This window comes from Oenanthe melanoleuca, chromosome 1 (assembly GCF_029582105.1).
Source record: "Oenanthe melanoleuca isolate GR-GAL-2019-014 chromosome 1, OMel1.0, whole genome shotgun sequence".
Lineage (NCBI taxonomy): Eukaryota > Metazoa > Chordata > Aves > Passeriformes > Muscicapidae > Oenanthe > Oenanthe melanoleuca.
The window spans coordinates 91,174,545-91,197,713 of record NC_079333.1 but is presented as its reverse complement, the minus strand read 5'-3'; the positions used below and the strand labels follow the sequence as shown (position 1 = coordinate 91,197,713).

General features: G+C 35.3%; 1 protein-coding gene across 2 annotated transcripts in view; it reads right to left on the bottom strand.

The window, feature by feature from the left end:
* STS (steroid sulfatase) overlaps positions 1-23,169 on the bottom strand; it is a 95,961-nt gene that overhangs the window by 7,204 nt on the left and 65,588 nt on the right. The gene's annotated exons all lie outside the window — the stretch shown is intronic.

Below are 23,169 nucleotides of genomic sequence, written 5' to 3'. Positions count from 1 at the left end.
TATATTAACTCATTGTCCTCTGCCCAATAGTTTCATTGCAAACACCTGGATACTCATAATGAAAATGTGAAATAGATGCTAACTTCTCATCTTATGCTTTTATATGATTTTTCCCAATGTAAATTTTAAATAACAGTTACAATAGCACAATTCTTATGTGACATTCTGCTTTGCAAAATGACAACCAAAGTTCTTCATTTATAGACTGGTATTCTTAGTTTAATTTTCTGTGTACAGAAAACTGAACTGTCCATCCTCATACAACTTCAGTTGGTATTTTTATTTTGTTTGAAAATACTAGCCATTTCATGGAATAAGAATAAGCAAATGTCAGATTGTTCTTTCCAGAAACACTCTCAAACAGGTCAGTGGAGGATCAGAAAAAACTTCACATAAAGCTGTAAACAAAAAAGTAGTTACTATTTTCCTCACATAGAACAGATAGGAAAGGCAGAAACAGACAGAACAGAACTTTCAGGGAAGTACACCATCCTCCTACAGCCACTGAAGTATATAATTCTTCAGAAATGGAACAAATAATAATTAATTAGAGTAAGAAAAATCTGTATTTTATTCTTAATAAAAGCTGCTTATTAAACAACTGAGATCTGTAAGTCAGATTACCTGCTCACCTGAAACTATAAAAACATTGGAAAACTATAATCATCAGTAATTTACATTTCTCAGTACCCTATTGTGATTTTTTTTTTTTAATCATCTCAGGTTTTTAAATACTGAGTGAAAAATATCTTTTGGTATTTTGTTTAATTTTGTTAAGGTCACAGAAAGCTTGTTAGCCTAGTAACAGACTTTCAGAGATTTATGTGCGCTACAGTAGTTAATATTTATTAACAGTTCATCAGTACAACAGAATGGAAGGCACCAGATAATGTGGGATGGGTAGAGCAGAGATAAACTGGCATATGCCATCCTGTAACTACATCACACAGCTTTTAAAGGATAAAACAGGTTTAAAGAGAGTCACAAGCTGCAGTTCTACACTATAGCATGGATTTAAAGGACAGTAAGTGACCTTAAGATTCTTTGCAGCTTCTTCTATTCCTCTATTCCACAGTATTTTTCACGTTAGAAGTGATTTTACCTTTAGGAGCCAGTTCAATGACAGAGCCTGGGGACTACCAGTTCACTTTGTCTCCACTTAAATCAGGTCAGGTAGGTGATGGCTGTTACACACATTAGACTGGGAGAACCCTCTAAATGCTTCTTGGAAGTCAGCAAAGGGGAAGGACTTTTAAAGGCTGAGTGATTTGCTGGCACAGACAATAGGATATGGCAGGTTTTAAAAGGCTCTGGCTGTGACAGCTGCAATGGCACAGTCTTGCTGGGAAAAAATGAAAGGAAATTTAAGGAAGGCAAAGCAAGATAAGGCCAGGTAACATAAGATGGCATTCCTTCATCTACCTCCAGTAACATTTTGAAAGGTTAGTCTGGCACTTGAATCTCTTATTTTAAAATAAAGAAAATAAAATACTGCCACTTAAATTTCTTTCAACTTATGCACAGAGAATTTCCAAGAAATATACCTTTCATTTACTGAGATTTAAGAATTTACATTCTGAGAAGGCATGTAATTCTGTACTAAGCATTAGTTCAGGCTCTCCAGACATGTTTAATTGGCAAGATGGATGGTAAAAACACAAAAAGCCAAAGGGTTTGATTGATCAGTGCACTGTGTGCCACTGTAGACCATGCAACACTTGCCATACCTGAGAATTTGATTCACAACACTGTAAAAACTTGACAGAAGATCAGCAGAAAAAACTTACTAAAGTTTTTTTTACTAAAATGTCAGTTAAAAGAAATTCCAATAAGGCCATGCACATGAGAATGTTGTGGTCAATCTGTCTTACTACACATCAGTCTTTCAGGGTACATTAATGATGAATGACATTGAAAAACAAAATTTTCAGTCACTTTTTTTGGTGCTAGGCATTGTAGAATGAGGTTTGCTCAAGGGTTTACAGACAGAACTACACAGTTGGGAATTCCATATTAATGGCAGTTGGTACAAGCAGCCCACAAGAAATAGGGAAAAGAAAGAAATAAGGAAGTTGCATCATGATTTTTTTTTCCCCACATAAAATAGACTTGTTTAGGTTTTGTTGTTTGCACAACATACAGCATGTTGCAAAATCATGCGTGGGTTTGGGGACAAGGCATGCATGACATCATCTCATGTCTGAGTGACATTGCTAGTGTTTTGAAGAGCTGATGGTGCTTTATCAGATAAGCAGCTACAGAATGTCATGATTACACAGTGCAAAACACTGAGCTCTGGGAGTGCAAAGCCTGTCCCTGTGCAATGTTTATCTGTTGCACTGCAGCGTGTTTATGGAACTGCATGTTGTGCTGGAGAAGCAGCAGCAGACTTCAAACACCTATTTCCTAAGCACTGCAGAAACTGAAGCCTATCTGTCAGTGGCTGTGGCTGTGGAGCAGCCAGTGCAATATACCAGGAGACATTAAGAACTGTCAGACTTCTAATGGCCAAAGCTGATGAACTGTAGAAGGCACGATATTAAAAAGAGAGAGCTCTCTCCCAGTCTCTCAGCTGATATGAAATCTCATTTTGTCAGAAGGTTAACTACAAGGATCAAATTAATCTCTCAGTAATTAAGGGTACCTGTGTTCTCCAAAGCATCTGGATAGCAAACCCTTGTTATACAGAAAGATAACTGCATGTTGCTTCCACAGTGAAGTCAGTAGTAAAATTGTCAGGGCTTCCCCAAAGCCAAGTATATCAAGCCCATTCTGAAACAGCAGATCTGCAGCACCCTTAAAGGTCCTGTCCCAGTCCTTCACAAACAATTTCAGTCCCATTTTCCTGCAATTCTCCACTTCTCTGAGTTGTCCAATAAGTTTGCTCTCAGAATGCCTCTTTCCTTTACATATTAAGAAAAACAAAACTAAGTAAGTTGTACTTCTGCCATTAGTCCAAGCAAATCTGCTATGAACACAGTTGTTTAGTGTTCAATCTCCCTAGAAGATTTCTTTTATTACTCTTTACCCAGTTATTTATCCTCTCGTGCAGACAATAGTACTGGTCCAACAGACATGTAGAGGCCATAAGATTAAATAAAAGTCTCTCAGTAAGACATATTAATATATTCAAGATAGAGTGATGCACTGGATAGGAATGCCATTTCTGTTATAAAAGCACTTTTCTTAATCATTGATGGCTAACTGGTGTTTTCTGATCAGCAGTTCTTGATGTGAATAGAAGCTATAGTTGTGTTATTGCCTGGACTTCATTTTCACTGAATTTAATCTACAACAGCAGCTTTATAGGTTTGCAGCTACTGTCATTTCCTGTGTTCATATTATTGTGTTGCTTCTTTCTGTAGAAAAACAAGTTAAACAGGGCTGCTCTCCACTGTACATTGGGGAGCTAGTCCCTACTTGAATTCAGCTGCCTCTGAGGGAACCATTTGGGTGCAGCAGACCAACATAAATTGGGACAGACTTTTCTGTGTCTCAAGTGTGCTTTGTGGCCATTGCCACCTCCCACACTCTAACTCATGCTTTTCAATGTTTCTACACAGTAGCAGATGAAAACTACAACTCACTTGAAAATTACTTTCTTCAGATAACTCTTGTTATCAGATTGAATCCTTTCTTCCTGCTTCCTTTAAGTTAATTCAGAATTGTTAGGTTCTCTGCTTATCTTATGCATAGCAGATATCACATATATACAGTTCTTTGATAATTTAGCAATGCAGAAAAGCCTTCAGTTGTGAAATTCTTGTTGAACTATATATAGCTTTATATGGGAAAGATAATATTACTTGGTTAGCATAATAAAATGATATATATTATTTTTATAACTATGTGCATTCCTCAAACAGCTAATTAAATATGCCATTTGAATTTAAAAATTTGTAACTTTGTTATTCTTACAATGATTTTTTTTTTTTTAAATATTAGTTTTAAGTGCCTGGGTATCTTATGATATTATTTTGTGATATCAGTCAAAAGACAGCACACCATGTCCCAGTGTAGGTGGAGAATAACTGCGTGATATTCAAAGATACAATGTTGGTTTACAACAATCAGTAGTTTCTAGAAGAGGCTTGCATAAAGAATTGTTCAGAGTTTACAGTATTTGAGTGAAAACTATGAAAAAAATCCAGCAGTAGCAATGATTTAAAAATACTCAGAATAAAATCTACAGTGTTAAGCATCCACTAAACCAGAAAGGATTGCACATTTCCGAATGTCTAATAATCATACTGAACAACTGCTGCAGGAAAAATACAAGACACACTGAAACCATGCCCAGACTGCTGAAGACAGAAATCTCATGGCTGAGTTCATTACCCAGAGTAAATACTGTGGTATGAGAAAATTCCACTGAATTCTGTTCAAAAGCCAAGATTATCTGTTGAATTGCAGTAGATAAAAAAGAATTATTTTCCTGAATTCTTCATCACCACCTTCAAAAAGAATTGATTGATCATTTGCAGTGTTTTCTTGTTGAAGAAAGTCCTAAAAGGGAAGAATCTGTGGGTATAGAAATCATGCTGCTAAAATAAGAAGTGTTATAATACAATGTCATGCCTCATATTTGGATGTCTTAGGTGATAGCAACATAGAAAAATACATATTGCTCTGGAAGAAAAATTATATCTGTAGTAATTTAATTGAAATAATCCAGACACCTGCTAAAGATTTGTTTGAAGAATATTTACTTGCTGAATGGTCCATGTAATTTTCAGTTCATCTAAGCAGCAGCTGATGGCATGCTGAAGACAGAAGATAAAAAAGAAACCTAAACCAAACCAAGCCAGAAAAAAAGCCCAAAAAAACCCAACAAACCAGAAACAACAGCAACAAAACCCTGGTCATTTTCAATCTATATTAAAAGTCCTTGAAAACAGAAAAGCCTTATTTTATTGCTTATGAAAAACCAGTCTTGATTTTCACATAGTGGTTTTCCACAGGAGTCAGTAAGAGATTGAGAACACCCTTTCAATTAATCAATTAATCAGTTAAGAACACCCTTAGGAACAAAGCAGAAACACTTTGCCAAAGACAGCAAGACTCACAGGGAAACCTATTCAGATCTGTGGTTTGTATTTTGATTTTTTTTCCTGTCCTTCAGGAATACATTTTACTATCAGAAAATAAATTGATGATAGTCATTATCCTCTTTCATAAAGTGGATGCAATTTTTCTGAGTGAAAAGATCTTTAAGATTCAAAGAGCAATTTTTCTGATACTAATCAAACACACAGGACAAAGATGCAATGGAAGTCCTAAGCAATTTCTTCAAATATTTTTAGACAAGTTAGTGTCAGCCAAAACCAAACCCATTCCCAGGAATTTTTTTATAAATTATTTTCTTCAGAAAGTTTTCAAAATTTGGATGTAAAAAAAACCAAAACTGTTGACACATGGAATGCTAGTGAAGTACTCAATATCATTAATATGAAAATTACTACCATGCTTTACATTTAAGTAAGGCCTTACCAGATGTATATCTAAACCAAAGAAATAACTGTTCAAAATTACTTTAAAAATGAAATATAGAAATTTTGTAACTGCAATTGCCTGAACCTTTGTGCTGTGCCAAAGAATACAGAATAATCATTTTCTTTACTTTAAGAAGTCAAAGAAAAAGGTGAATTACTGTTCCTTACAAGTGTCTTAGCTAGTTGAATTATTTTATTTTTTCTTTATTTTTATAAAGTTACTAGGTCACTTAGGCAACCTTTTGGAAAAAAAATATGAAAATTTATTCAGTTAAGCATAAATGACAACAGAGCAAAGGAGTTTCTTTTATGAGAGTAAAAAAATTGAGTTGAAGAAACATTTGCAAGTAATTTGGTGCAAAAAATATCAGTATCAAGCAGTCCTAAATATTAAAAAAAAAATCAGAATGGCTAAATTTTTTTTTTATTGTAAAGATGTATGTGCAGTTTAACACCTGAAATATGGGCAGTTTTTATCCCACTATTAGCAAATGCATTTATTTTCCAGAATATGAAATATAACTGAAAATAATATGAAATATTATTTATTATTTATATGATAATATGAAAATAACTTTGCAATTTTCCTGATAGTCAGCAAAAATCCTTCAAAATCCTGAATTAAAAACCTCAGCATGAAAAAGACATAGCACAGGATGTTCTGTTACAGATGATCAGCAGGGGCTCTGGTACAAGTTACAAATTTGCTCCTAAGAATATTTCTAGAAGTGTATTTTCTCTTTCATGTGGACTTGTTCAAGGTAAAGATATTTCAGAGAAATCCAGCAGTTCTCCAGTTTGGACCTTTATGCAAAAGCCACACTGGATTTCACAGTTCTTCAGGCAGCAAAAATGTCTGAATTTGAAAAGAAGAGTTTTAGTAGAGTAGTGGGAATATTTTTTTGTTTTGTTTGGAGACAAAGTGGATGTAGAAATCTCCAGTTATTCTCCAGATGACAGTAAGTGATGGAAAAAGGAAAGAAACCTTACTCTCTCTTATAATTTTCAGCTTAAAAATGCATGTGTATGGTGCAGTGAAAAACAGGATTTACCCTTCAGAAGTGCAATAACCTTCTAGAATCTCCTTCCTCAGAGAAACAAGAACACAGAAAGATGTCCTGTGGATGCAGATGAGATGAATATGTTTTAACTGTTCCTTATACAGGACTTAGATAAAAACGGCAGCATCATTTTCATAAAAGGTTATTTAAGTCTGTCATTCAGTGAATACAAAATAATTCTGAATTTTTCAGGGTTTGTTTGTTGGAACTTTTGGGGGCTTTACTGGGGCTTTTTGGTGTTTGAATTTTAGGGGGGGTTGTTGGTTTGGGGTTTTTGGCTTTATTTTTTTGTTTTTGTAGTTGCTTGTGTTTTTTTTAGTAAGGACTCATTCATTGAATTGGTGTACAGGAAGTCTGGCTTGTGCCTTCCATGCTGCAGCCATATTCCTGCCCCTTAGCTTGCCATCTAAACCAGGATAAAGGGAAGTGAAAATAAGACAAGAAGCAGAAAGGAAAAACAAACAAACAAACAACTCAATTTCAGCTTAAATAAACTTATGATAAGTTTGTTTTATGCACTTGCTATGATTAGGAGTAGAGTTAATATTTTTTTAAAGGGCAGTATTTAACTTGTTTTCATTCCCTTTATTAATCTCTCTCTCTTTCTCTCTTTCTCCCTGAATAAGTAGGGGAATGCTGGTAGGGAATGGAGCACTGCAAATCCCAGGGTATAAATAGCTCTGCCTGAGCCTAACAATAACTCTGCTGCCACTGACACTGAGCAAAGGCAAGAAAATACTGTAACAGTATTTGTCATGCTTGTCAGGGGGAACACTTTCCTACCTAAAATATTGTGAGCAGAAATGTGTATCAGATGATTAGGTCAATTTTCTTGAGCTTGATACAAACCGTTTCATGGTGTCTGCTCATGCTAGAAATGTTCTCTCTTTTGACAGTCATGTTATTTCACACTTATCAAATAATATGTGTCACCCAAATTCAACTGCAGCTGCTCTGATATGAGGCTCAAGATAGCAAATTAAAATTCTTAATGAGATCGTTTAGGTAAATGACACTTGGTGCTTGTTTTGCTTTCTCCAGTGCTGTGGTTAAAACACTGAACACAAAGAAGGGATTTGAGAGATGATTTGAGATTTTTGGAAGCTTTCCTTGAATGTAGTGCCTCCAAGACATGGAGAAGATCAAGTAGAGAGAGGGAAAAAAATCAAAGGGGGAAAACACGAAGTGAAGATGATGCTCATAAAGCAAGTTAGGAAGCAGGGAAACAAAATATTTTTAATAATCAAGTAGATGAAAAGGTTCCAGTGTATTACAGCAAGGAACAGTAAGAAGTGATTCATGATGTTTCATGCAGAGCAAAAAGATATTTCTTTTTTATATAATCGAAAAGAAAATAAGGAGGAAAGAAAGAAACCATAAAGATCTTTAAAAAAATCATCATCAACAACAAAAAACCCACCTCCAAACCCATTTCTAAAATAGGAGGCTTGTCTAGAGAGAACAGTGGAAGTAAAGGAACTTGTGAGACAGTAAAAAAAAGGCAAAAGACAGAAAAACCCTCCTGAGGGTCAGAGTTTAGAAGGGAAAGACTCACAAGGGTTTGAACAATTAGAAGGATCAAAAAGAGATCCACTATGAGTGAGACTAGAAGCTCAGAAACAAGGAGAGAAGGGGAATAAACAGATTCTTTGACAGATTACTTTGCCACTGTCTGTTGCTATTAAGACAAAGTCTGGGGACAAGCAATGAGGGTTAAATGAGACTAAATTAAGTTTTTTTAAAGTGATTTTGCGGAGGGACACCTATGCTTCCACAATAAGAGCAGACCCATCATCAACACCACCTGCAAGAAAAAGTAAAAAGATTTTCAGAGAGCTGATAGCTAACAGACAATGTAAGACAATTTTGGTCTTGTGTTAAAAGGAAAATTGAACAAGTAAAGTGAGTGGTTCTTTCTTAATTAGATTTTAAAGATATTTATGACAGTTCCACTCAAGTCAGGATTTGCATTTTAATATCTTTCTGACCATTCTTGTCAGTTCATTCATGACACTAATGCATGAATAAAATGCTGCTTTGTGTTCCAAAACCAATTCACTCTTTGCATTTTATTGCACATTCTAATGACTATCTTATTTATTTGTAGACAGGCCCTTTTTGAATCTCTGCTGATTTAAAATAAAAAATTACACTAAATAAATTACCTGAGTCTAAAATTCCCAGTCAACTTCAAAAGACTCCTATAGTGTTCTTCCTGTCACTTAGCACAATAATGATATCTTTCAGACTATGAAAAAGGTAGCAAGGCATCTCCATTTTAAATTCATGTTACTAAAATAGGATGTATTGCTCATCACTTTGCTGCTACTTAGCATTCAATCTGACAATCTGGTCACCTCACCTAATTTTGGATCATCTGCCACCAACGTGCAGGTCTTTATGTAAGCTAGTTACCAGCCTATACTTATCTGCTTAACTTTGTTAGAGGTGTTTAGGGTGAGAAGAGTTATGCTTGTTTCTCTTTGGATGAGAGTGACTTGCTCAGGTTAGCTCAGCTGCAGGCATCTACGCTGTAGACATGTACATGTTGTCATCACCATCCTCAGTTTGCTAAAAAACAAGGTGTTATGAGTCTTGAGGGCACCAAAAAGCCCCACTGGCCCTGCCCAGCCCTCGGGTGGACCCTCATCTGTGCACCCTGCCCATGGAGCAGGATTCCCCTTTCAGCTCAGCCCAAGGCCATCAGTCCCTGCCTGAGAGGTGCAGCAGTGGCCAGTTCCCAGCCCTGTCTCTGGATGTCTCTAGGCTGCAGCCCTCCTTCCAGCTCTGTGCTCTCATCTCCTCCTGCTCCTGACTGCACTCCCTGGGTGTCCCTTGAACCGACTCAGCACTTTACCAGCACTGAGCTGTTGTGGAGTTTGCTGCCAGCACCCTGCACTGCTCATTCTGCTCAGGTGCTGGAAGACACTGCTGCCAGTAAAGTCACTGTCACTGCAAGGCTCATTCACAGCTCTGTTGGACCCTCCTTCAGGGTGAAGTGTCACTCTGAACCTGTCTCTGCACTATTCTCTAGTCTACCTTCAATCAAATATCTATCTACAAGGTGATGCTGCTTATGAAAGTCCCACAGTGCTAATCCACAGGATGCTAAAAATTTCCTTCTCTCAAGTACGTGTAAAACCCACATATTTCATTGACATGGCCAGAAAATAGAGAGGTTTGCCTTCCTTGTTCATATATGCTACTTCTGCACACTTTTTAAAAATGAGTCTTACTTATCCTTAATGATCATTCAATGACCTTTGAAATAGTCACTAACTACAGTACATCTACATCACTGCTTACAAGCTGCTGTATCTTCCTTATATAAATGTACAGTTTCTTCCAGTTCCAGTTGTAGAAAATAAGAACAAAATCTCATTTCAGGTATTTCAAGCGAATTTTCTTTTTGTCATCTAATTCATCCCCCTGCCACTGCACAATTGTTCTCTGCAATGTATTTTCTAAGAGCACCTTGATGTATGGTGTCTTCTATTGTAACTTTTGTGCTACTATCATTCATTTCCTTTATTGCAGAAGACAAAGACATTTTATTGGCATGCTCCTTTCACTTGGTGTTTTATCTACTAACTTTTTCAAATACAAATCCTTCACAAACTTTTTCTGGAGTTTAAATAATGATTTTGGTATAGATGACTGTCTCACAGTTCATTTGGTTTCCCCCATCCCTCAATTACCTGTTGCATTGTCTATTCTAAATTCCATTTCTACACCTTTTGTAGAGTTGTGGTGCACTGAAGTGAATGTTAAAATCCCAGTGAATTTACTGATGATTTAATCTTGTTTGCCTTCAGTTCAACAAAGTATTCCTACATTAGCTTAAAATAATAACCTCATGCCTAAATTTAGCAAAGTATAATGTATTCTATGACTGAAGCTGCTGTGTGCTTAACTAATTGTTTAAGCAAGGGTCTGCTCAGCTTCCATCAAATTTTCTACTTCAAACTATTTGACAAAAAATAATGAGTAAACTATTTTTTGGCCATCTGTGCTACTGCTTAATAAAAGAGTTAATAAAAACTGTTTTATTTCTTTGCAACACTGATCTATATTAATGGATTTACTGTGAGGAATTTATATAATGTTGTCTCAAGGCCTATAGGAAGAAGAAACAATCTGAATCAAGTTTTACCAAGTCTAACTGTCCTGTTCACTGGACAACTTGTAGAAAAACTTCTACCTTGTAGAAAAATCAGTGTTCAGCATTCACATCTTACCTCCCTGAAGATTAAAATCATGCCTGCTTAACAACATCCTCTCCCTCCTAACACACATTCCTCAGTTACTCAGCATCTCAGTGGTAACATCTTGGTGCCTTTTCTTATACATATACATGTGTTTGTATACATGGCATACTACTTAATATATCCAGGCAAATCCAGGTGGTTTGGAGCTATGTGATGCTTGGACCTGGGTGCAGCATTTGAACAAAGCCCTTCCCAGCTCTTGGGCCTCCTGGAGAGATTCATCAACATAGGATAGTCCTACACAATGCCCACAGTGCCCAGATGAGATGTAATCAGCTATGGAGTGAGCTCATCTCAAACTAGAAGAATGCAGCAATGGACCTCAGGAACCCCAGCCACCATCCTTCATTCTCTGTGCTACATTTTCTCACAGATTTTTGTGTAAAAAAGACAAAAGTGCTAGAATTTCAGGCAGTGTTTGATATCTCTCCTAAAAATGACTTAAAACTTCTTTCCAATAATTTTCATGGGTCATGAAAGGAGTTTTGATGATACATGAGTGGCAAAAGGAATATTGGTGGCTTTTTTTTCTCTGCAGTTTCTGAAGCACAATAGATGCTTCACTCCTGTGAATGAGGTGGTAGAAAGCATGTTTGTTGACTTTGGCTTGATCCTTTATTTTTACTAACTATATAATTCAATGTATGAATTCTAACAAGCCTCAAAGTATCTTTGAAAAGGGCACTTATTTCATAAACTTAATCCAACAACTGTTAATACTTGTGGCACTACGAGGTCCAAAATATGTTAAACAAGACAATTGCAAAGACAAGTTAAACAAAGAAAGCTTTATCCTTGAGCATGAAATTCTACATCTTTTTATTGGTCTAAGAGTATATTGCCATACATTATTGTTTTCTTTAAGGGCTCTAACCTCTTATTTTAAGAAGTGATATAAATAAATGGAATATAAAACTGTTTGCAGTCTGAAGTAATTCAGTTACACATTGTACTTTCTCAGAACAACTGAAAGTGCTTTTGGCACTACATGACAGATATAAATTTTATATATGCCCTCCCTTCTCACTGCAGTTAAGACTGATGACATGATATTGTGAAATAGAAACATCTGCATACTGGTAGTTGTTTTTGGACTGTTGAATCCTACATTAAGTTTTTAATTCATAGTTCTGCAAACTCAGCCTCCATCTCTCAGTTTTAGATGGTTTCTTTGTCAAAGTACTCCTTATAAAATCTGGGACAATAGTAATGGCAACAAAAAAAGACTAGGAAATGTTTTTCTGTTTTATTCACTACCATGGCCCCTTCTAAGCATTTTTATGTTGCTCTTGACAAGGCAAATAACCTTACACATATTCCTCATCCATTGCAATGGAAAAGAAAATGGATTACATGAATGATTTTCAGCTGTAAACCAGGTTTGGTTTAGCATTCAGCAGTGGTTTGCAGTAATCCTTCCTTCACACTATAGTGCACTGCACGCTGACAGAAATTTATCTCAGTTTTATCTTGTGGTTAATTAAAACACACTTTCCCTAACATTTCCAAAGAAGTCTCTAACTAGCTGTCATTTACCCTGAACATGTCCAAGATTAAACTCTCTCTTCAACTCTTCACTGATAGCCAAAGGGAATTCCTAAGGTCTTGGCACTTAGACTCTGCAGATATAAAAGGGAACCTGAAATTCAGTCAGGACTAGAGAACAGAAAATCTTCCAACCAAAGTGCATTCAAGTGATAGCCAGGCCAGGCAGATGGACCTGCAAAACAATTCATCTGTCATCCAGATCTTCACCTTCACTCTGAAAGCTTTGCCTGTCCTGCTGGATCTCATAGATATTGTCTAGGTTTAACTTCAGAGCTTTGAATCACTACTCACCTATCAAACACAAAAAGACTAAAACATTAAGTATAAAAAAGATTATCTGATTTCACAACTAGCTCTGCAAGAGCAGACCAAAATTTACAGAGGAGTAAGATACCCATATACAGACATATAACACAGCTGTACAGAAGTCCAAGAATGCAGTTCAAGCCTTCCTGAAGCTTCTCCTCTACATCTCTAAGACACAATGTTCCTCACACAGCTTTTGCAAGTATGTAGCAGCTGATATGCAAAATCTAACAATGCAGTGTGGCCAAAAAATATCTGAGATCAATTTGGTCTGCAAAGAGAGCAAATTGCCTGAAATTAGTTAGAAAAGACCAAGTATAATTATCATAGGAACTGTTCTTGTGTGTCCAGGCAGAGCATTGACAGGCTCAGCCAAGCTTTAAGGTTCACATGTTAATGAGGTAGAAACCTATTTCTGACTCCTCCATGACATGGCAATAACACAGATTTATCAAGCTTGACATCTAGACATTGTCCTTGTAATCATTTGCCAACATCTTAGTTTGAAAAATACCCACTAATGGAATAATACTTTAAAACATTCAAATAATTTATACTTAATTTTCTTAAGAGATGAGAATCTATAACTTTTTCACATTTAAGCTGTGTTAAAGAGAGTAATGTTGATTTTTTCATATTTCTATATTCCAAATACAAACACTTCCCATGGATTAAATGCTTTGAAAGATATGTAATCAAAAATATTTTCTGAAGTACAAGTGGCACGTTTACTTTTTTTTTTAGTTCCACCTGCTGGTTGCTGAATACTCAAATATACTTCTCAGAACTTACTTTAGGGTTATTGTTTGGGTTTGGCTATTTTTTTTTCAAAAATCAGTATGTCTTCACCATTTAAAAGCACTGGTAGATATTAAACACTTCCTATCTGGACACCTCAAATATTTTGGCAATATAAAAGGGAGTGAAAAGGAGGCCTTTGATAATTATCAGGAGGTACAGGCTTTGTACAATTTATTTAGTATCACGTTCCCAAATTCAGTTAAAGCATTTCTCAGAACCTTTTTCTTGATTCTTACAGCCTCTCTGAGAATACCAGAATGGTTTTCTATGCCAGCCTTCTGTTGCACAACAGAGTCCTTGCATTTGGGGCTACTCAGAGTTCTTGAAATCACCAGAACTTCTAAATGACCCAACATCTTCACTCGAGCAGAGCTGAATGAACTGAAGCATATGAGAAAACTACCTGTATTCTCATATGATTTTTTTGCAATTCCCAGTTGCATTTCTACCCACAGACTGATTATGTTTCCATTGACCATGAAACCAAACTGAGACATTTGTGTTCAGCATATACTCTTGTGCTTTATTAATGCACTTTGCATGATTTTCAGGATTAACCTGAAAACTTAATGATCCAATAGAAATAGTTGTAAAAAAAAACCAGGTGATTTTTGATAATTTTGAAAAATTCAAATATCATAATCCAAATATTTCAAGTATCATAATTCATTTTACATAATAGATTTAATTTTATTATAATCCCTATTTCAAGTCACATAATGTATTTTCTGCCCCTAAAGAATATATCAGATTACTAATCTTTTCCTTACTCAAAACATGAAATTAGAGAATGAAAATCAAAATAATGTATGAAGTTCTAAAGTTTTCCTTCAAAGTTTAAAAGTGACCATTGCAAACAGGACTCCAAAAAAAATTTTTACATTTTTTCTGTATTTGCTTTGGAAAAAAGTCAGCTATATAAAACCTCAGTTTCAACATGACATTAATAGCTACATTTTTTCTCTCCTTTATTTTCTTGATTCTACCTTTGGTCTTCTTATTTTGTTCAGCTCTGTTAGGATAAAAACATCTATTTGTTTATTTAGGTTTTTTAGCAAATTTCCAGCTTTAAGTGAAAACTTCCCTCTCACAGCATAATTCAAATTGTCTTCACTTCTGTAAAACATGCATTTCTCATCATACTTGAACATAAGTTTATGCCTTCACAGCATACCTACAAATAGTCCTCACTGATGAACCTGATTTCCTCCAGAAAAAATGGTAAGTTTTACTTGATCTCTGGCTTTCTTGTAAGTTGGTTTTTGTAAACTGATCTGAATCTTCAAGGGCTGCAGTTGTTTCTGATCATAAAGCTATGTGGTCTTAGAGCCTCTGGCTACAGCTGAAAAATTGTTTTTAGTAACAATTACATTGTTTTTCAGAGTCAAAAAATAATTTCCAATTACAAATACTACAAGCAATCCACCATTCAGCATAATAGAGCTATCAGTATCATCCTCTATGTGTGGAAGTCATAATCTTAAATCTTTCATATAAGATTTATAAATCAAAATTATGTTGGAGTATTAAGCTTTAAGAAATCAGACAATAAAACTATGATATCACATAGAGCACTTGATGCAGATACATATATTAAAAAATAATTGGTTTTGCTTCTAATTTAGATATGCTGCATAAAACAGAGAAGGATATCCTACAGCACAGCAAATTCCATCTTTATATCAATGCTTTAAAACCCACAGTCTACCTACAGTAGACAGGAATTGAATTTTTCTGTGAAATAACTTAACCATGTCTGAGACAAAAAGGCATCAGATGATCAAAAGCAAACAGCAATGTAGTTGCAACAAATTCCCATTTGCTAGACTGGGATAATTTGAGAGATGAAGAAGTAAACAAAGTGCATGAAAGTGCCTCCATGACCAGCTGAGGGATAAAGTGGATTTAGACCCTGAGGGAATGAAAGGATTTGTAGTTCTAAGACACCATGGTCATGAAGAACTAGTGAGTCCTAATTTCAATGTTTCCCAGAGCTCCTAGAATTGGAGAAAAGCGCTTTCAAAAAATATTCCAGAATTTTGAGACACCATTTTCAGAGAATAAGTAATTCTTCACTCAGGTAGATTTATTTACTCACACTTTCTTGTCTAATATTTCAGTCTTCATAGTGCTAAAGTCAAAATCTTCATTAAGCCATTTATACTTTGTTATTACCTCTAATTAACTGTTTTAGCAGCCTCACCAAGTGATTAACTTACAATGCTGGCTTTTGGAAGATAATAAAGTATTTGGAGCTTGGCATTGGGTAGGGATGGGAGGGGAACTTTGTTATAAAAAAACAAAAAAAATATCCCATGTGAATTGACTAAAACCTCTCAAAATTTCAGTTCTGTGAAGAGCTAGAGTAGAGAATTCAAACTGAAATTATCAACAATACAGTAATCAAGAGATTTGTTTTGAGTCCAAACTACAAAGCTTTGCTGTCAAGGATATGAACTAATGCTAAGGTAACTATAAGCTTCTAGGACTGAAATTCAGTCTCTATTTGTCACCAAGCAGGATCATGCAGAAAGATAAGACTTACAGACTGAAAAACTGCCTGTAAAAATCCTATGGCATGGAAGAGACCCAAGATAATATAAGTTAATCTTGAAGATACTATGGAGTCTTGAAGACTCTTCTCACTGAGCAAGTGAGATGATTGAGAATCTTGCTTCTATGATATAATACCATTTAAAAATTAATGTTCAACAGACAGGAAACAGGTTGTGAAAAATTAGCACACACTTAGTAATGACAAAATTATCTTAAGGATGACTAATATTTCTTAACACTAAAAGGATCACCCTTTCTTTATTGAATTAGTGCTAATTCTAAGTGCTAAATTATCATTATATTTATTGAGGTTTTATAGTCTTGTTGACATTTAATGTTGTGAGAGAATCACGATTTCTAACTTTCCCCTTGTACTGTAAATGCTAGATACCTATTTTGCTTTAAAATGTCAATCTTGAAGAGGACTGAGTATTTGAGTCTCAGAGATGTCCACCTTACAGTCCCACAAACATGAGATCATAAAATTCTCCTGAAAACGAGTGAACGGCATCTAAATCATTATTTTCAATAAATTTGGGGGAAAAAACTTTGAATAAATATGAAAAATATCACAATGTGCAAGAACCTATTCTATACAATTTCACCTAATTTGCTTTTCTACTAGAAGGTCATTGAAAGCGCTACAATTAAAAGCTACAAGTGCAATGTAGTCTCTTTCAGTTTCAAAAAGCTTTCATACAAATCCACACAAAAGTTTCTGTACTAAGAATGACACAATAAATAACAAATTATAGAAATCTGTTTGGTGTTTCGCTGTGGGTTTTTTTCCTCCTTACTTTTCTTTTAGGAAACTATAGATGCTTTAAGAGAAGATACTTGAAAAATTAGATGTGTTACATACCCTTTGATATTTTGAGACCACATAAAATAGTCTGAAAGCAAAAGAAAAATGACTCTTTGTATTGAGATGTGAACTTTTCTCAGGCTGAGAACAGTTTCACTGATTATTGAGTAAGTCTGCTTGTGTTTTCTGTTCAAAGTACTGATCAGAACTTAAATTTAGAAGCAACTACATGGTACAGAGTGCACATCACCCACAGATGCACACTGGCCTCCACCATAGTACTGCCCAAGTGCACCTAGCCTGCAGCATCCTCTGTCTTCTCTGTTTATTTCACAGCAGGGTCTTTTTGTGCCATACTGACAAATCACCTCGCTACTGACAGCCAAGTTTCCAGGGAATTTCTCTAACTAACAGTTAGTTTTCTTTATTTTCTTTATTTTCTAGGAGTAATAATATGATGTTAGAGGCTGTGGCACACAGAATAATCCATGTGGGTTGTGCATGCATTAACTACTTCCCTTGAAGAACATTGCCTAAGACAACATATGCCATTTGAATCCGATTTTAAAATTAGGATGAATCAGCGCTATGTTCTGAATGTAACATGCAAAATGCTGCAGGCTCAAATCCAACATTGAACTAAAGATATTTTTGGAAGTGCAATGCTCCAGATATTGTTAAAGCCTCACTTTTAATGTTACTTGGAATGCTGAAATAAATTTTTGAAAGTTGCAGTGCATTTTTACCTAGCCTTTTATGTGGTTGTTATTTTAACAACTGCTAAACTTATAAATAAATTAAAATATATCAGACAGTTCTCTAACTTAGATACATTTTATATTTAACTGTTAGCTCTGGAGTGTACAGAAAAAATATGTTAAAAGTTTTCTTTTGTATACATCACAAATGCATAACAAAATATCTGACAACACATCATTAAAGCTGAAGTTTAAATAGCACTGAATTATCTACTTTAAATATCTTTGCCTTTATATTATCACTGAAACCTGTCAACCTCTCTGTGTTCACCAAAAAAAATATTAATTTATATTTTGAATTAAATAGACCAATATGTTATGATTTCTATTTTTATATGAAGAAAAAGCACTCTGATATGATCACTGAAAGTCTGTGTGTCTAATGCCACTGTCAAGGGACATTTACCATGGTCTTTCACTGGGGGAACAGCCCACTAAGACAAAAAGGTTCCTGCATCAATGTTACTACAACTAAAGAAAAAGTCTCTTCTTCCTAGCTAGAAATCTAGAACTTTTGTGAAGTTTTATTCCTTTAAATGTTTTATTCCTTTAAATGTTTATTCTTTCTGTTTTTATCCTTTCTCACCTGTTATTTTCTGAGAAAAGATATGAGGTTGGTGAGATAAGATTTGATTTTAAAATAGATGTTTCTTTGCAAGGAAACAAAATGTTTCCTTGACAGCAGTGGAAGTCACATGGTAGTATCTCTCCTTTGAAGACGTTGTGGAGAAGAAATTTCTGGATCAAGCTTCTATTAAATTTACCTTCCTTTGTACTGGTAAGGAATGAAAGCAGCTATAACTGTTGGCATTTTCAGGGTCAATGTAAGTCTCTACTAATCTGTAACAACATCCTCTGAGTCCTTTGTTCCCCACAGTGGAGGGAAATAAACCGTAAATGGAAAAAGCTCCTCAGGGAAGCCAGCAAAAAGAATAGGAAAATGTTAGGCAAGGGTATGGATTCTGCCAATGGGTCTTCTGTGTCTGACAAGCAGATCTCACATCTTACAAATGAAGCTGCTATAGCATTTGTTCACCCTATAGAACATGAAGAAAAATTTCCTCTGTTATTACTAAGTAATAAAAAAGAAGCTTATGAGGCTTTAGAGAATGAATGATTTGAAATTTCTTGTTTATAATCAGAAAGAGGAAGCAATATTAAGAGAGATCTTTTAAACACCAAGTACTTAGGAAAAACTCTATTACTTTCTAATTCAGAGCAGGCAGAACTGTTCATTTACTCTGTGGATGTCGGAATAAGTATATTTCTTAGATGCACTAAGAGGACCAAACAAGGAAGGACAGGTATTTACAAACAAGTGTTTTGGCACAACATAACACTGCAAAATCTCCCTTATATACACAAATACTGTTGGATACTGGAGAACATTGCAACAGCCAGGAATCAGAGTAGCTGTGAATTCTGTGATATTACAGAAAGAATCCCTCATTGGTGAATTTGATTGGAATAATTTCAGTAATTGAGGCAGGTCACAGCATTCAAGAAAGTCAATATAAACACTAATTGAAATATATCTTGTTTGTTAAGTGATGCAAAGTAGGAAATTTCTATATTAAGCTTTTCAGTGAATTTCTGCTGTCTTTAAAATTCATTATATTTACACAATAAGCTAGTTTGGCTCTGCAGTCTAGTCTGCTTCAATTGAATTTGCCATAGAAAATCTCTTTTCTTTTGCATATTTTCTTCTTTTCTTTTTGCATATTCCACTGAATAACTAAATCCATTTTGAAATAGAAAAAGTTGAAGTGCTGCTAGTAAAGTCATTCTAGCATTTATCAAGAACATTAGTCTATTTTTATCAGTAGTACAAAACTACTGTGAAGACCATTATTTCTTTATAATGAAATTGCATTATGTTTCTCAGTGTTTATTACACAGCATTGCAATATATTTCCTCCTTATCAAATCAAAATTTTGCACAGAATCAGTGCAATCTGAAAGATGCAGTTTCCTTCAACTATAGATTTGTCCTGTTTCTGATTAATCCTCCCCTTATAATTAAGTTGTCATAGCAATGCATTTTTAATGGTACTGATTCATATGCCAGTAATATTCTGGAGACAGAGTTCTTGGTATTTTTTATTTTTTATTTCTACACTCAGTTTTGCTAAATTATAAAGTTAGCAAACAAAAAGTACTGGTCAACTTGCTCAAGGAGAAGAGCATGTGATCAGACTTACAGGAGGCCAAAGTATCATTTGACATACATCACAGAAAGCAACACAAAATTTTGGGTGGCTCAGCTCAAGAAAGTAAAACCAGATCCTACATCTGTTTTATTTTTAATATAAATACTTAATGATTAAAAAATTACTGAATGCTTAAAAAATAGGTGATAACACCCTACTAGGAAGAAAGAAAATGTAGTGGTTTTTTTCTAAAGGTGTTGCTTTCATATATTGGTATTCTGATGGTACATCAGGCAGCTGTGCAGAAAAAGTACTGATAATGGGAATTCACTGTACTTTTAACATGTCATTCTCCCTGTATTTTTAACACATATATTAAATTACAAATATTTATAAGGTTTCAAAATAAAAGGAAATCATCCTTCAAGGACTAGGACTATGCATCTTGGCTGTTTCCAAGGCAATTATAGCAAGTTGGACTCAATGATCCTTGTGGGACCCTTCCAATTCAGCTTATTCTGCAACTCTGTAATTCTGTGAAGTATCACTATGCACAAGCCCGTGAGAGCAAAAGAAAATTGCCTGATATTTCATTCATTCTTTTTTTTTAATTCAGAATGTGAAGAATTATGTGTATTGTTTTCTAGCATGAGGTAAAATGTGAGTCAAAATGACACAAAGAAGAAATGGTTTTAGCTTATTTCTGTGGCTGAGAAAGATGAAAAAAAGAGAAAAACCCAAGAGATTATTTTCCTCATGACTTTCTAGAAAGCACAAGTTTTAAGTTTGATGACTTGCTTGAGAAGTTCATTGCATACCACACATCCTCTAAAAGCTCCTTCAAAGGACTGATGAAGGGGAAAGTACATTGTGAATGCAATAACTAGCCTAACTAATATAACTTAATGAAGATGTGTATTGATTTGGTTATGAGGAACTCTTAGCCTCTAAATACATAAATGCAAAATGGTAATTGTTCTTTCTGAAGTTTCTGACCTTCCTTGAATGTTGTGAGAAACATGCCTGCTTAAGACAGACTAGAATCTTGCAAGCAAGGGAAAGATGTGCAACTACCAAAAATTTAATATACATTACATTTGCCTGTTTCATGTATATTTTAAGAGTCAAAAATTAAACCAAAATAAGGGGGTTTGAACTGAGGTACAGTGGAAATCTAATAATGGCAAAGATGGAGTTACTAAGGGAACTGTGGGGTGATGGAGTTAAAAAGGGACCAAATATCTAAGCAGAATTTAGCTTCCCTCTCAATCCTTGATATAAGCCTTTTTCCTGAGGATCAAAGCTAGTCGTACACTTTGAGTGTCTAGAAAAAATAGTGGAATATGCAAGATGTCACTGCCATGCAAACTGAGACTTCCCAGAAAATAAATCTCATTATATATGCATTAATAAGTGCAAGGTATACCATTACCTTGCACTTTAATCAATAAATACATACATCACATTTTCCTTAATGGTTCTAAGCTTACTCCTCTAAGCTGTTGTTGCTTTGTTCTTCAATAAGTGCATCTTTGAAATGAATAGAAATTACATGTTTAATGAAGGAATGAGCAGTCTAGTTGGACAACTGGGTTGGGGACCATTACCAGAGATGTGCAGAAGATGCTGAACATGATGTGAAGCCCTCTCAGAGGACTGGTACATAAGATAATGAAGAAGAGTATCTGGCTATTGTCTGCTCTCACTACACTGTAAACTTACAAGGCAGAATACCAAAAACCCTTTGTGCTTGTTTTATCTAGAATAGAGCCTATTTTCTTCACAGTAGCTACTATGGGGCTGTGTTTTGCATTTGTGTTGAAAACAGCATTGATAACAGGGATGTTTTATTTATTGCTCAGCAAACAAGGCTCTTCCACCTCTCCCCCCACCCCACTAGAGAGCAGGCTGGGGGTGCACAAGGAGCACTTGGTGGGAGCTCTGCTGGGACAGCTGACCCCAACTGACCCAGGGCATATCCTAGACCAAATGACATCATGTTCAGCATAGAAAACTGCAAAATAAGATGCAATAAGGGATATTCAGTGATGACATCTGTTTTCCCAAGCCACAACTATGTGAGATGGAGCCCAGCTTTCCTGGAGATGGCTGAACATCTGCCTGTTAATGGGAATAATGAACAAATTCCTTGTTTTGCTTTGCTGATGTGTGGCTTTTGCTTTATCTATTAAATTGCCTTTATCTCAACTAATGAGTCTTCTCACTTCTACCCTTCCAGCTCTCTTCCCCATCCCAGAAAGAGCCACAGAGTGGCTCTGTCAGACTTAGTTGCTGTCTGGAATTAAACCACAACAACCTTCTGCACAAAAGCCAGCCCATTGTTATGAAAACATTATTGCCAGGTTCTGAGTGGGCTTTATCATTTGAATGCCTTGGAGAAAGGAATAATCACAATCTACATTGCTATTGCTCATCCAGCAAATACAGTAGACTAGTCCCCCACTGTTGCTCACATTCACTTCCCATCACATTCCCCTTCAGTGAATAATAAAGGTGACCTTCTCTCAGATAAGGGTTGTATCATCTTGCAAAGGTGTGTGTTTGAGAAAAACAGCTTCTCTGCCTGCTTCTCTCACCGTGATGCAGAATAACTGCATCCAATACCAGATACAAAACAGTTCTAGATCTGAGTGCTTGGTACTTCCTTATGATTATTTATCAAATGCAAGACATAGAGGCACAGTAATGGTAAATAAATATTATATGTAATATTTCCTCTTCTCCTACTTTAAAGTCCATGACATGTAGAGAGTCAGCCTACAGATGACCAAGAAGATAGAGTTTCCAAATATTTTAAGTTTGCATATTGACTATTGAACAAGTCCTTTTCAAAACACTTAAATAAAAAATTTCTAAGCCAAAGCTTGTTTTGGATCATTATTTTGAAGCTGTAACACAAGTCATCACTTTCAATGTCAACTGAGATGGGACAAATGTGTGTTTAACTTCATTCAGCACAGAGATTTTTACAGAAAGGGAAATATGCTTTGGTTAATGAGGAAGGTGCTACCAGAAAAAGCAAGCTGTTAGGTAAAAAAGAGCAAATCAGTGAGAAATGCTTTTCTCCTTGGCCTACAAAGTAGAATTATGTCATTCTTAAAAAGCATGAAGAAGGACTCTATAATACTATATCCATTTATTGGATAATTATGACTTTGACTCAGTGATTCTTCTATGTTCTGCTATCTGGATAATAAAAAGGGCCAGGCTGACATCATACTTGTGCTGTTATTCAGCAAACTGTTCTATCACCTGTGCATTTTTAGCACAATGTAAGAGTCAACTTTGACTACTTCATTCTGTTGCACAGACTCTCTCTCATGAAGGTTTAAAAAAAGGACAGATCTCAGTATTGCATTCATATGTAACATTAATACATAACAAGAAAATAATGTCAAACAGT